General features: G+C 44.8%; 1 pseudogene; it reads right to left on the bottom strand.

The window, feature by feature from the left end:
• The window catches only part of LOC112071361 (kinesin-like protein KIF13B), a 40788-nt pseudogene that overhangs the window by 22952 nt on the left and 5715 nt on the right, over positions 1-12121 (bottom strand).

Here is a 12121-nt window from a genome sequence, read left to right on the forward strand (position 1 = left end):
TCCCAGGAAAGGGGGGGGTACAAGCCATTTCATCCACAAGTCATTCAATTCCACATACAAACGTCACAAGTCATCTCCACCAACACGCCAATTACATACTCCCCAACAGTCACTCAAGCCATTTCAATTATGAGCCAGCCAAGCCCCATAAGTTCATTTCTCAAGCCCCACTCCAAGCCACAATCATTCAATCACCAATCCATTTCCCACAACGTCACACACGCCATAGGTCAATTGAAGGTACCGACCAAGTCATTAAGAGACGACAAGCCAACAAGGTCATCAGGCCGACAAGGTCGATTGTCAACCCAACAAGGTCATTCTCAACCACAAGTCGATTCAAAACGCACAAGTCCATGCAAGCCATAAGCATCGCAACACAAGTCAGTTCAACAGAAGGTCATTATACACAATCATTCCAACCTTTGTGTTCTAATCTAGGTGTCGTAGTCTGAATGTTTTCATTGGTCCATTAACTGTTAGTCTCATTCTGCCGACCGAGGATTAAGAGCTGTGTCCAAGGACTCGGCAGCATTCTGCAAAGTTAGCAAAGGTTTCACACGAGTGGCGGCCGCTCTGGGGTCGTACCTCTCGCCCCCACAGCTCATCCGAGGCTGGGGGGATGACCCTGTTTAGTAGTAATTAAGGGTTAGACGCGTCAGTACCTCTCCTCAAGTAGCTGGGGATGCCTGTTATATAATTATTATCGTAAGACGTTCGTCAGAGTGATACCAACGTGTTTCCCTCAGAGTCCCTCAGTCTGAGCCAGGTTCTGGTTAGTAAGTTTCTTCAGGCAGGGCCGTCCCATTCCGTCTATGTACGAGCGTGAGCTCTCTGATCGATGCGTGCGTTGGGGTCTTCGTTGAAACGACGTATAGGGATAGGGACGGAGTTGAGAGGTCGGCTTGGCGGGGGGTGAGTGACGGCGTGGTTGACGAGATGCTCTTAGCCCGGTCAGCGTAGCGCAGCGTGGACAACGTCTCGTCATAGTTATCAGCTGCTGGACTCACTGTGGCCACCATGGCTGTCCTGCTGTTACCACCCAGACTGTCCTGTAGAGGGAGGAAAAAGACAGAAGGAATGTGAAATCTGAAGATGTGGTTACTCCATTTAAAAAGAGACAGACAGTTTTTCCACATACAGTATCAGTCAAAAGTTTGGACACACCTACTCATTAATAAAAAAAATTTTTTTTACATAAATATGAAATAACACATACAGAACCATGTAGTAAACAAAACAAAGTGTTGAACAAATTAAAATATATTTTAGATTCTTCAAAGCCATCTCATTTGGGTTGAGGTCGGGTGATTGTGGAGGCCAGGTCATCTGATGCAACACTCCATCACTCTCCTTCTTGGTCAAAAAGCCCTTACACAGCCTGGAGGTGTGTTGGTACATTGTCCTGTTGAAATACAAATTATAGTCCCACTAAGCACAAACCAGATGGGATGGCGTATCGCTGCAGAATGCTGTGGTAGCCTGCTGGTTAAGAGTGCCATGAATTTTAAATAAATCACCAACATTGTCACCAGCAAAGCACCCCCACACCATCACACCTCCCCCTCCTTGCTTCACGGTGGGAATCACACATGCGGAGATCATCCGTTCACCTACTCTGCGTCTCACAAAGACACGGCGGTTGGAACCAAAAATCTCAAATTTGGACTCAGACCAAAAGGACAGATTTCCACCGGTCTAATGTCCATTGCTTGTGTTTCTTGGCCCAAGCAAGTCTCTTCTTATTATTGGTGTCCTTTAGTAGTGGTAGTAGTATTCGTAGTATTCAACCACGAAGGCCTGATTCATGCAGTCTCCTCTGAACAGTTAATGTTGAGATGTGTCTGTTACTTGAACTCTGTGAAGCATTTATTTGGTCTGCAATTTCTGAGGCTGGTAAATCTAATTAACTTATTCTCTGCAGCAGAGGTAACTCTGGGTCTTCCTTTCCTGTGGCGGTCCTCATGAGAGCCAATTTCATCATAGTGCTTGATGGTTTTTGCGACTGTCGTTTCTCTTCGCTTATTTGAGCTGTTCTTGCCATAATATGGACTTGGTCTTTTACCAAACAGGGCTTCTTCTGTATACCCCCCTACCTTAACATCACAACACGACCGATTGGCTTAAACGCATTAGGATGGAAAGAAATTCCACAAATTAACTTGTAACAAGGTACACCTGTTAATTGAAATGCATTCCAGGTGACTACCTCATGAAGTAGGTTGAGAGAATGCCAAGAGTGTGCAAAGCTGTCAAGGCAAAGGGTGGCTACTTTGTTAAACAAATCAAAATATATTTGATATTCTTCACTTTTTTTGGTTACTACATTATTCCATAGTGTTGATGTCTTCTATTATTCTACAATGTAGAAAATAGTAAAAATAAAGAAAAACCCTTGAATGAGTAGGCGTGTCCAAACTTTTGACTGGTACTGTTTGTAGTGTGGAAGGAGAGACCAGGTCAATACTGTTACAGTTGGAGAATGTGGAATGGTAATAACCCCACATAATGGAATTATGGCTAGGCCTACCTTGAGTAGCCAGGTCAGAACGGAGTCTCTGTAGGGAACAAACTTGGTCTTGTTCTTCCCTGCTCCTTGGTCTGCCAGCGCTGAGATCACCAAGCCCAGGGTGCTTAGAGACCTGGCCACACAGTAATGAATGTTAAGAAAAACATGAAGACATCAAAGTGTGTTACATTTTGAGACAGAGAGACAGAGACAGAGACAGAGAGAGAGAGGTGTGGGAGAGAGAGAGAGAGAAGTGTGAGAGAGAAGAGAGAGGGTGAGAAGGAGAGGTGAGAGATGTGTTAGAGAGGTGAGAGAGGGTGAGCGAGAGAGAGGTGAGAGAGGTGTGTGAGAGAGAGGTGAAAGAGAGTGAGATGTGTGAGAGAGAAAGGTGAGAGATGTGTGAGAGAGAGAGGTAAGAGATGAGAGGGAGCGGTATGTGTGAGAGAGAGGTGAAAGAGGGTGAGACGTGTGAGAGAGATCTAGAGAACATACTTGTTGATGTTGCTTCCTTCCTTCATCCTCTCTCCAGTAGCTCCAGTCTTAGCAGCTCTCTCACTGCCGGCCAGATCCACCAGACTCAGCTTACTGACCTTCTCACCACTCGTCTACGAAACACCACACGGCTCTAAATAGAGCTCTATGAAACACCACACGGCTCTAAATAGAGCTCTATGAAACACCACACGGCTCTAAATAGAGCTCTATGAAACACCACACGGCTCTACGAAACACCACATGCTCTAAATAGAGCTCTACGAAAAAGGTAATTTGTTGGCAACACGTTAGCAACACGTTAGCAACACGTTAGCAACAAAGCCAGCTGGAGAAAATAAAGGCAGTGGAGCCAAATTGGAAGTATTTTTTAATTAACTGATTTTAGATGAATCTCCAGTGATTTGGTGACGTCAACACATGTATTCACATACAAATGTCAAATAATTTGTAAGATGCTGGTTTTGAATGTGAACAAACGTGTCCTACCCCAGAACCCAGGTCCGTGACGGTGTGTGTTGGACCTACCCCAGAACCCAGGTCCGCTGACTGTGTTGTATTGATCCTTACCCCAAGGAACCCAGGTCTCGTGACTGTGTGTATTGATCCTACCCCAGAACCAAGGTCCGCTGACGTTGTGTTGGACCTACCAAGAACCCAGGTCCAGTGACTGTGTGTGTTGGACCTAGCCCAGAACCCAGGTCCGTGACTGTGTGTTGTTGGACCTACCCAGAACCCAAGGTCCGTGACGTGTGTGTGTTGACCTACCCCAGAACCCAGGTCCGTGACTGTGTGTGTTGGACCTACCCCCAGCACCCAGGTCCGCTGAGACTGTTGTGTGAGGATAGATGTTGAAGACGGCGTGGGAATCTGCTGCTCTCCTCGTTCATATTGGTGGCTGCTAACTGTACGAGACTTGTTTACCCTTCTGACATCAGGACACTCTATGTCCTGTAGAGAGAGAGAAAGAAAGCGAGAGAGATAAAGAGCGAGAATAAAGAGCAGAGAGAGGGCAGAGAAGGAAAGCGGAAAGAGAGAGATAAAGAGAGAAGAGAGGTAGAGAGGGAAAGAGAGAGAGGTAGAGGAGGGAAAGAGAGAGAGAGGTAGAGAGGGAAAGAGAGAGAGAAGGTAGAGAGGGAAAGCGGGAAAGAGAAGGATAAGAGAGATAAAGAGAGAGAGAGAATTGTTATTGGCTGGTCTCTCTAATGTAAGCATTTAGATATAGTACCAGTCCTCTTCTTCACAAAAAATGTATTCCAATGAGACCAACCTGGGCCAACAGAGGTAAACAAAATGAAAATGAACTTAAAACAACTACGATTAGAGCACTGTGTAGCAGGCTACAGCCAGACGGGAGAGACACATCAACGTAAGGCCCGAACACCTTGTGTTCTCTCACTCGCAGGGACTGACGACTTCTTGAGAACAGACAGGTTGTTATCATTACAGACGATCTTTTGGGGGGGGGGGGGGGGGGACGACGACGACAAACACAAACAACAACAAACCTTTTTTCTACCTTGATCACTTGGAATAAATGTGTTCAATCATGTGTGAGAGGACCATCTCTAAGCAGCGATATGATATAAGTGTTTCAGTGTGTCCACATAAATGTTAACCCTGGATGTATCAAAGGGACTGCTCTCTTTTACTCACGTTTACATGTCTTTTACTGTTGATTAAAATAAAAATAAAAAACAGAGTTCCTGGTTCTCCTTCACCCTTTGGGATCCAGTAGATTCCCGAACCTTCTCGTTGTAGATCTCCATAAAGGACCTCTAGCAGTGAAGCTCTCTCCCTCCTCTGTTCCAGTAGGGTCGGTCAAACAGAGAGCTGCACAGCCGCGGGATCAGACCCGGCTGCTCTGACGAACCCATCATGGTGTACACACCTTGAGCCTGGTGCGCGGACACACAGACAAATCAAATTAGAGGATCAGTGAAGCTTAGCCAATGAAACATCTGGATCAGGAGGGCTCAGCCAATCAAAGCTAGAGAGGTGAGGCACTGCCAATTAAGTGACAGGCCAAAAGCTTTTGTTTGAGAAAATGCAAAATAATAATTGGACTAAAAGTGTTTGGACTGAGTTTGAAGTGTGTGTCATCAATGGTGTGTGTTATTTCAATGTCTGAGTACTACTCTAATGTGGTCATTCCTGCCTTTCTAGGTTCCCGCCTTTCTAGGAGTTTTTCCTAGCCAATATGTTCCTGCATCGCTTGTTCTTTGCGGTTTTTAGGCTAGCTATCTGTATGTAACTTTGTGACAACTGCTGATCGTAAAAGGGCTTTATAAATAATTTGATTAATTGACTGGTGCCAAACCTGTCTGTTCCATAAGCGGAAGATACAGGCATTATAGCCCAAGAAGGCATTGTCCAGAAGACTTTCTCCAAGGCACTGGAACACGACATCTTGACTGAAGACACACATTACATTCCAATTGAGATACATATAGAATATGTGGATCTTTCTCCGAGGACAGGATTTCTTCTTCCTGAAGACAAGAGGCTGCTTCTCCAGGTCTGTTCCTTTTCACAGGTGTACTAGTTCAGTTAAAGACGGGGCCTGCTTTTCCCTCCATGCAGCGCTCTGCGACCAGGATAACATAGTGATGTCCCTCCACGCTGCGCTCTGGACCAGGAAACATAGTGTCCCTCCACGCTGCGCCTCTTGACCGGAAAACATAGTGCTTCCCTCACGCTGCGCTCTGGACCAGGAAACATAGTGCTTCCCTCCACGCTGCGCTCTGGGACCAGATACATAGTGCTTCCCTCCACGCAGCGCTCTGGACCAGGAAACATAGTGCTTCCCTCCACGCGGCGCTCTTGACCAGGAAACATAGTGCTTTCCCTCCACGCTGCGCTCTGGACCAGGAAACATAGTTGCTTCCCTCACGCGCGCTCTGGGACCAGGAGAAACATAGTGCTTCCCTCCCACTCCTGACTCTGGACCAGAAACATAGTGCTTCCCTCCCACGCGTCGCTCTGCTGACCAGGAAACATAGTGCTTCCCTCCACGCTGCGCTCTGTGACCAGGAAAACATAGTGCTTCCCTCCACGCTGCGCTCTGTGCGACCAGGAACATAGTGGCTTCCCTCACACGGCGCTCTGGACCAGGAAAATTAGTGCTCCCTCCACGCGGCTTTGCTCCTGGGACCAGGAAACATAGTGCTTCCCTCCACACAGTGCTCTGCGACCAGGGAACCTAGTGCTTCCCTCCACCAGGGCTCTGCGACCAGGAAACATAGTGCTTCCCTCCACCAGGGCTCTGCGGCCAGGGAACCTAGTGCTTCCCTCCACCAGGGCTCTGCGACCAGGGAACCTAGTGCTTCTGGTACAAAACCTGTTCTAAGGCTGGGGTTACACAAAGCAACTTGCACGCAATTTTAGTTGCTTGCAGCGGAGTTGCTTCTTGATTGCGTTGTGAAACACCCCCCTGCAACAAATAAACAACCCATCTGCTACTTGGTTTAATCCAATTGAATCTTCTAAATTTTGTGCAACTAGTTGCAAGCAACAGCCAATCAAAATGAATGCGTTTGTCACGTGATCGATTCTAAGGTTCGTTACGCTGACCCAGTTGTCATGTCAACGGGAGATGTATAAACAAATAGCGCCATCAGGGCTAGTAAAGGTTTATGTACATGGTTTGCAAGTAAATAAATGTAACTGTGAACTGAGACCTCTCTCAGACCAGTTTCAACTGGAATTGTTCAACGTGAGCTGCGCCAGCTAGTGAGTTTGTTGTTAGCTTGGTTAGCTCGTTGCTAACAGTTCTGGCGATTAAATTTTGGTATTCTAAACTCACTCCATGTCATGTGCTGCATTAGGCCTCCTTACACTGGGATTTTACCAATTATTTGTTTATACAACCATTTGGTTATTGTAGAAGGGTTGATTTAGACAAAATGTAGCTACATTTCATAAAGACATCTACTGGGTTTTGTGGATATGTCCTTTCGCCCTGTTATCCTGGGTGTAGCGTGAAATTGCACCTAGATGCAGATCCTGGGTCCATTTAGCAATGGTTAAGGTTAGGATTGGGCAAAGGGAAAGGGAATCTGATCCTAGGTCTGTACCTAGAGGAAACTTCACCCCAGGACATTATTTTGTTATTGAATTTTTCTTAAATTAAGTATTCAACAAGTTGATATGTAACTAACCTGCAAACTTGTCTGTGTCGGCCTCATCCATAGACCAGAAGCAGTGATCATAAGCAAAGACCTGAGGGGGAAATGACAGTCAGTTGAGGAACACACACAAAACCTTGGTAGTGATTAAATGGTGATTTTGTAACCTCACAATACTGTCCTGGTTAAGGGCTCACCTTAGGCTGATTCCTGGACAGGACAACAGAAGAGAAATGGAAAGCAGTTAAAACAGCTAACCTCAAAACAAAGTGGCCTAAATAATAAGACCAGTATTTGAGTAGCATTCAGGTACAGGGTAAAACTTAAGCTATTAATAACGTATTTACTAACAAAGTCCATGAAGTCCCGAAGGTGACGTAAAAAAAAACTTTAAAAAAACATGTTTTTAATCATCATAGGCTTAAAGCTGTAAATACAACTAATCCTCATGCCATGGGCTCTGAGACGTGAGAATGCAGTGACCTTCACTCACTAAAGGCCTTGGAACGATTAGGCTGGGCCGCGTGCCCTTCAAACCCAGACGGACGTTCCTCCTCTCCTATATTAAAACAACAACTTCAATATGGCTCAATTTATTTTATGTCCAAGGCAGTTACACCTTCTCCATCTGTACATACACTACCGTTCAAAAGTTTTTTTTGGGGGGGGGGGTAACTTACAAACGTCCTTGTTTTTGAAAGAAAAGCAAATGTTTTGGTCCATTCAAATAACATAAAATTGATCAGAAATACAGTGTAGACATTGTTCATGTTGTAAATGACTATTGTAGCTGACAACTGTTGTTCTGATTATAGAAGAATTAAAACTGGCCTTTAGACTAGATGAGTATCTGGAGCATCAGCATTTGTGGGTTCGATTACAGGCTCAAAATGGCTAGAAACAAAACAACTTTCTTCTGAAACTCGTCAGTCTACTCTTGTTCTGAGAAATGAAGGCTGTTCCATGCGAGAAGTTGCCAAGAAACAGAAGATCTCGTACAACACTGTGTACTACTCCCTTCACAGAACAGAGCAAACTGGCTCTAACCAGAATAGAAAGAGTGGGAGGCCCCTGGCTGCGCCACTCAAGGACATTCAGAGACTTGTCCCAAAGCCACTCCTGCATTGTCTTGGCTTGGTGAACCTTTGCCCTAGTCAGAGGTCCCGAGTGCTGTGGAGCAGGTTTTCTTCAAGGATCTTTCTGTACTTTTCTCTGTTCATCTTTCCCTTTATCCTGACTAGTCTCCCAGTCCCTGCCGCTGATTAACATCCCCACAGCATGGTGCTGCCACGACCACCATTCTTTCCCGTAGTCATGGTGCCAGGTTTCCTCCAGACATGTTGCTTGGCATTTAAGCCAAACAGTTCAACCTTGGTTTAATCAGACCAGAGAATCTTGTTTCTCATGGTCTGAGAGTCTTTAGGTGCCCTTTGGCAAACTCCAAGCAGGCTGTCATGTGCCTTTTACTGAGCAGTGGCTTCCATCTGGCCGCTCGACCATAAAGGCCTGATTTGTTGGAGTGCTGCAGAGATGGGAAAACCTTCCAGAAGGACAACCATCTCAATAGATGAACTCTGGAGCTCTGTCAGAATGACCATCGGGTCTTGGTCACCTCCCTAATCTAGGCCCTTCTCCCCTGATTGCTCAGTTTGGCTGGGCAGTCAGCTCTAGGAAGAGTCTTGGTGGTTCCAAACTACTTCCATTTAAGAATGATAGATGCCACTATGTTCATGTGGACCTTCAAAGCTGCAGAAATGTTTTGGTACCCTTCCCCAGATCTGTGACTCGACACAATCCTGTCTCGAAGCTCTACGGACCATTCCTTTGACCTCATGGCTTGGTTTTTGCTTTGACATACACTGTCAACTGTGGAACATTACATAGACTGGTGTGTGCCTTTTCCAAATCATGTCCAATCAATTGAATTTCCCCACAGGTGGACTCCAATCAAGTTGCAGAAACATCAAGGACGATCAATGGAAACAGGATGCTCCTGAGCTCAATTTCAAATCTCATAGCAAAGGGTCTGAATACATACTTATGTAAATAAGGAATTTCTGTTTTTTTATGTTTATTACATTTGCAAAAATGTCTAAAAACCTGTTTTCTCTTTGTCATTATGGGTTATTGATGAGGAATGTTTTATTAACTCCTAAACGTAACAAAATGTGGAAAAAGTCAAGGGGTCTGAATACTTTCAGAATGCACTGTATAGGTAGGGGTGAAGTAACTAGGCAACAGGATAGATAATAAACAGTAACAGCAGTATACTATTGGTAGGGGTAAAGTAACTAGGCAACAGGATAGATAAATAAACAGTAACAGCAGTATACTGTAGGTAGGGGTGAAGTAACTAGGCAACAGGATAGATAATAAACCAGTAACAGCAGTATACTGTAGGTAGGGTAAAGTAACTAGGCAACAGTATAGATAATAAACAGTAACAGCAGTATCGGTAGGTAGGGGTGAAGTAACTAGGCAACAGGATAGATAATAATAGTAACAGCAGTATACTGTAGGTAGGGGTAAAGTAACTAGGCAACAGGATAGATAATAAACAGTAACAGCAGTATACTGTAGGTAGGGGTAAAGTTAACTAGGCAACAGGATAGATAATAAACAGTAACAGCAGTATACTGTAGGTAGGGGTAAAGTAACTAGGCAACAGGATAGATAATAAACAGTAACAGCAGTATACTGTAGGTAGGGGTAAAGTAACTAGGCAACAGGATAGATAATAAACAGTAACAGCAGTATACTGTAGGTAGGGGTGAAGTAACTAGGCAACAGGATAAAATAATAAACAGTAACAGCAGCGTATGTGAGTTAGTGCAAAGGGGGAATTAGTGCATTTTCTTGTTTGCTCGTAGAGTCAAGGGGTCCTGAATACTTTCTGAATGCACTGTAAATTAAAAGTTGTCCTGTAAGTTTATACAGTACAGGTAACTGCCAGAATAAAGGAACATTGAGTAAATGAGGGATACAAACTATTTTGAAAGCAGGTGCTTCCACACAGGTTGTGTTCCTGAGTTAATTAAGCAATTAACATCCCATCATGCATAGAAATGCCAAGTTGCCCATTATTTGGCTACCATGGTTAGAAGAGATCTCAGTGATTTAAAAAGAGGGATCAACAGAGCACAGTGGGGTTTTTTTTATAAACATTTTTATTAAAATGTTTGTCTTTTTTTTTTTTTTTTTTTTTTTGAACCTTTATTTATCTATGCAAGTCAGTTAAGAACAAATTCTTATTTACAATTACGGCCTACCGGGGAACAGTGGGGTTAACTGCCTTGTTCAGTGGCAGAACGACAGATTTTTACCTTGTCAGCTCGGGGATTCGATCCAGCAACCTTTTGGTTGGACCAACTGTCTAACCACTACGCTACCTGCAATTTAAAGGGTGTGTGTGTGTGTGTGTGTGTGTGTGTGTGTGTGTGTGAGTGAGTCAGTCACCAGATCAACCCCTTTGAACACACATATGAGAGGTTCTGGAGTGGCACCTGAGAGCATTTTCCATTACGATCAACAAAACACCAAATTATGGAATTTCTTGTGATAGAATGGTGTCGCATCGAATTCCAGACACTTGTAGAATTTATGCTAAGGTGTAATGAAGCTGTTCTGGTTCGTGGTGGACCAACGCCCTATTAAGACACTATGTTGGTGTTTCTGTAATTTTTTGGCAGTTACCTGTACATACCAACTATACTTAGAAAGTGGGTGATTCTATAATTTCTGTATATTTATGCCTAGTTGCAACTAAACCACAGGGTAGCTTGGCTGACTTTAAACAAGACCCTCCTGTGTAGAAGTAGTGTGTTATGAAAGAGCAACATTAAGCCTGTTGGCTTCTCCTGGCCTGCTAGAACATTCCTCAACTCTGATAGCTGGCACATCTTCACAGCCAGCAAAAGAGCACTCTCTCTCTCCCTCTCCTTTTTTTCCTCCCGCTCTCTCAAGGGGCTCCAACAATACATGTTAAAAGCATCCCTGGTGAGAATACCCCACAATAAATGACTGATTTAGTTTGTCACTAAATAAACATTCCATCCCTGATAAGACCGTAGAGACAGCAGGTTTATTATAGCCCAAGGCCTCTGCTGGCTGAGTTCCTCCACTAGCTGTCTACTAGCCTTGTGATCTCCTAAACCAATATAAAAACGAATCATATTATAAGAGACCCATATTGAATACTTCAAGGATATTTATTCATTAAAAAAAGGCCCAGACCTCGCTGCAGCAGCCTGATGCTCTGGTAAGATCGTCCCTTAATAACCCAAAAGGAATCTGAGAAGAGATCCCTTCTGAAGCCGGCAGAAGCCTGTAAAACATGTTCATATTGAGCCCAGAGGATAGACTGCACAGACAGACAGCACTGCAGCGTGTCAGGACAGAAATCACAATCAAAAATGTCCCTACCGCTGATTGTAGACTATAGAAAGGGGCCCATAGGCTAACAAACCCCCAAACTAACCAGGGCCCATAGGCTAACAAACCCTCCAAACTAACCAGGGCCCATAGGCTAACAAACCCCCAAACTAACCAGGGCCCCATAGGCCCTAACAAACCCCCCAAACTAACCAGGGCCCATAGGCTACAACCCCCAAAACTAACCAGGGCCCATAGGCTAACAAACCCTCCAAACTAACCAGGGCCCTTAGGCTAACAAACCCCCAAACTAACCAGGGCCCTTAGGCTAACAAACCCTCCAAACTAACCAGGGCCCATAGGCTAACAAACCCCCCCAACTAACCAGGGCCCATAGGCTAACAACCCAAACTAACCAGGGCCCATAGGCTAACAAACCCCCAAACTAACCAGGGCCCATAGGCTAACAAACCCCCCAAACTACCAGGGCCCATAGGCTAACAAACCCCCAAACTAACCAGGGCCCATAGGCTAAACAAACCCCCCAAACTAACCAGGGCCCATAGGCTAACAAACCCCAAACTAACCAGGGCCCATAGGCTAAAACCCCCCAAACTAACCA

This window comes from Salvelinus sp. IW2-2015, unplaced genomic scaffold, assembly GCF_002910315.2.
Source record: "Salvelinus sp. IW2-2015 unplaced genomic scaffold, ASM291031v2 Un_scaffold1595, whole genome shotgun sequence".
NCBI classification, from domain to species: Eukaryota; Metazoa; Chordata; class Actinopteri; order Salmoniformes; family Salmonidae; genus Salvelinus; species Salvelinus sp. IW2-2015.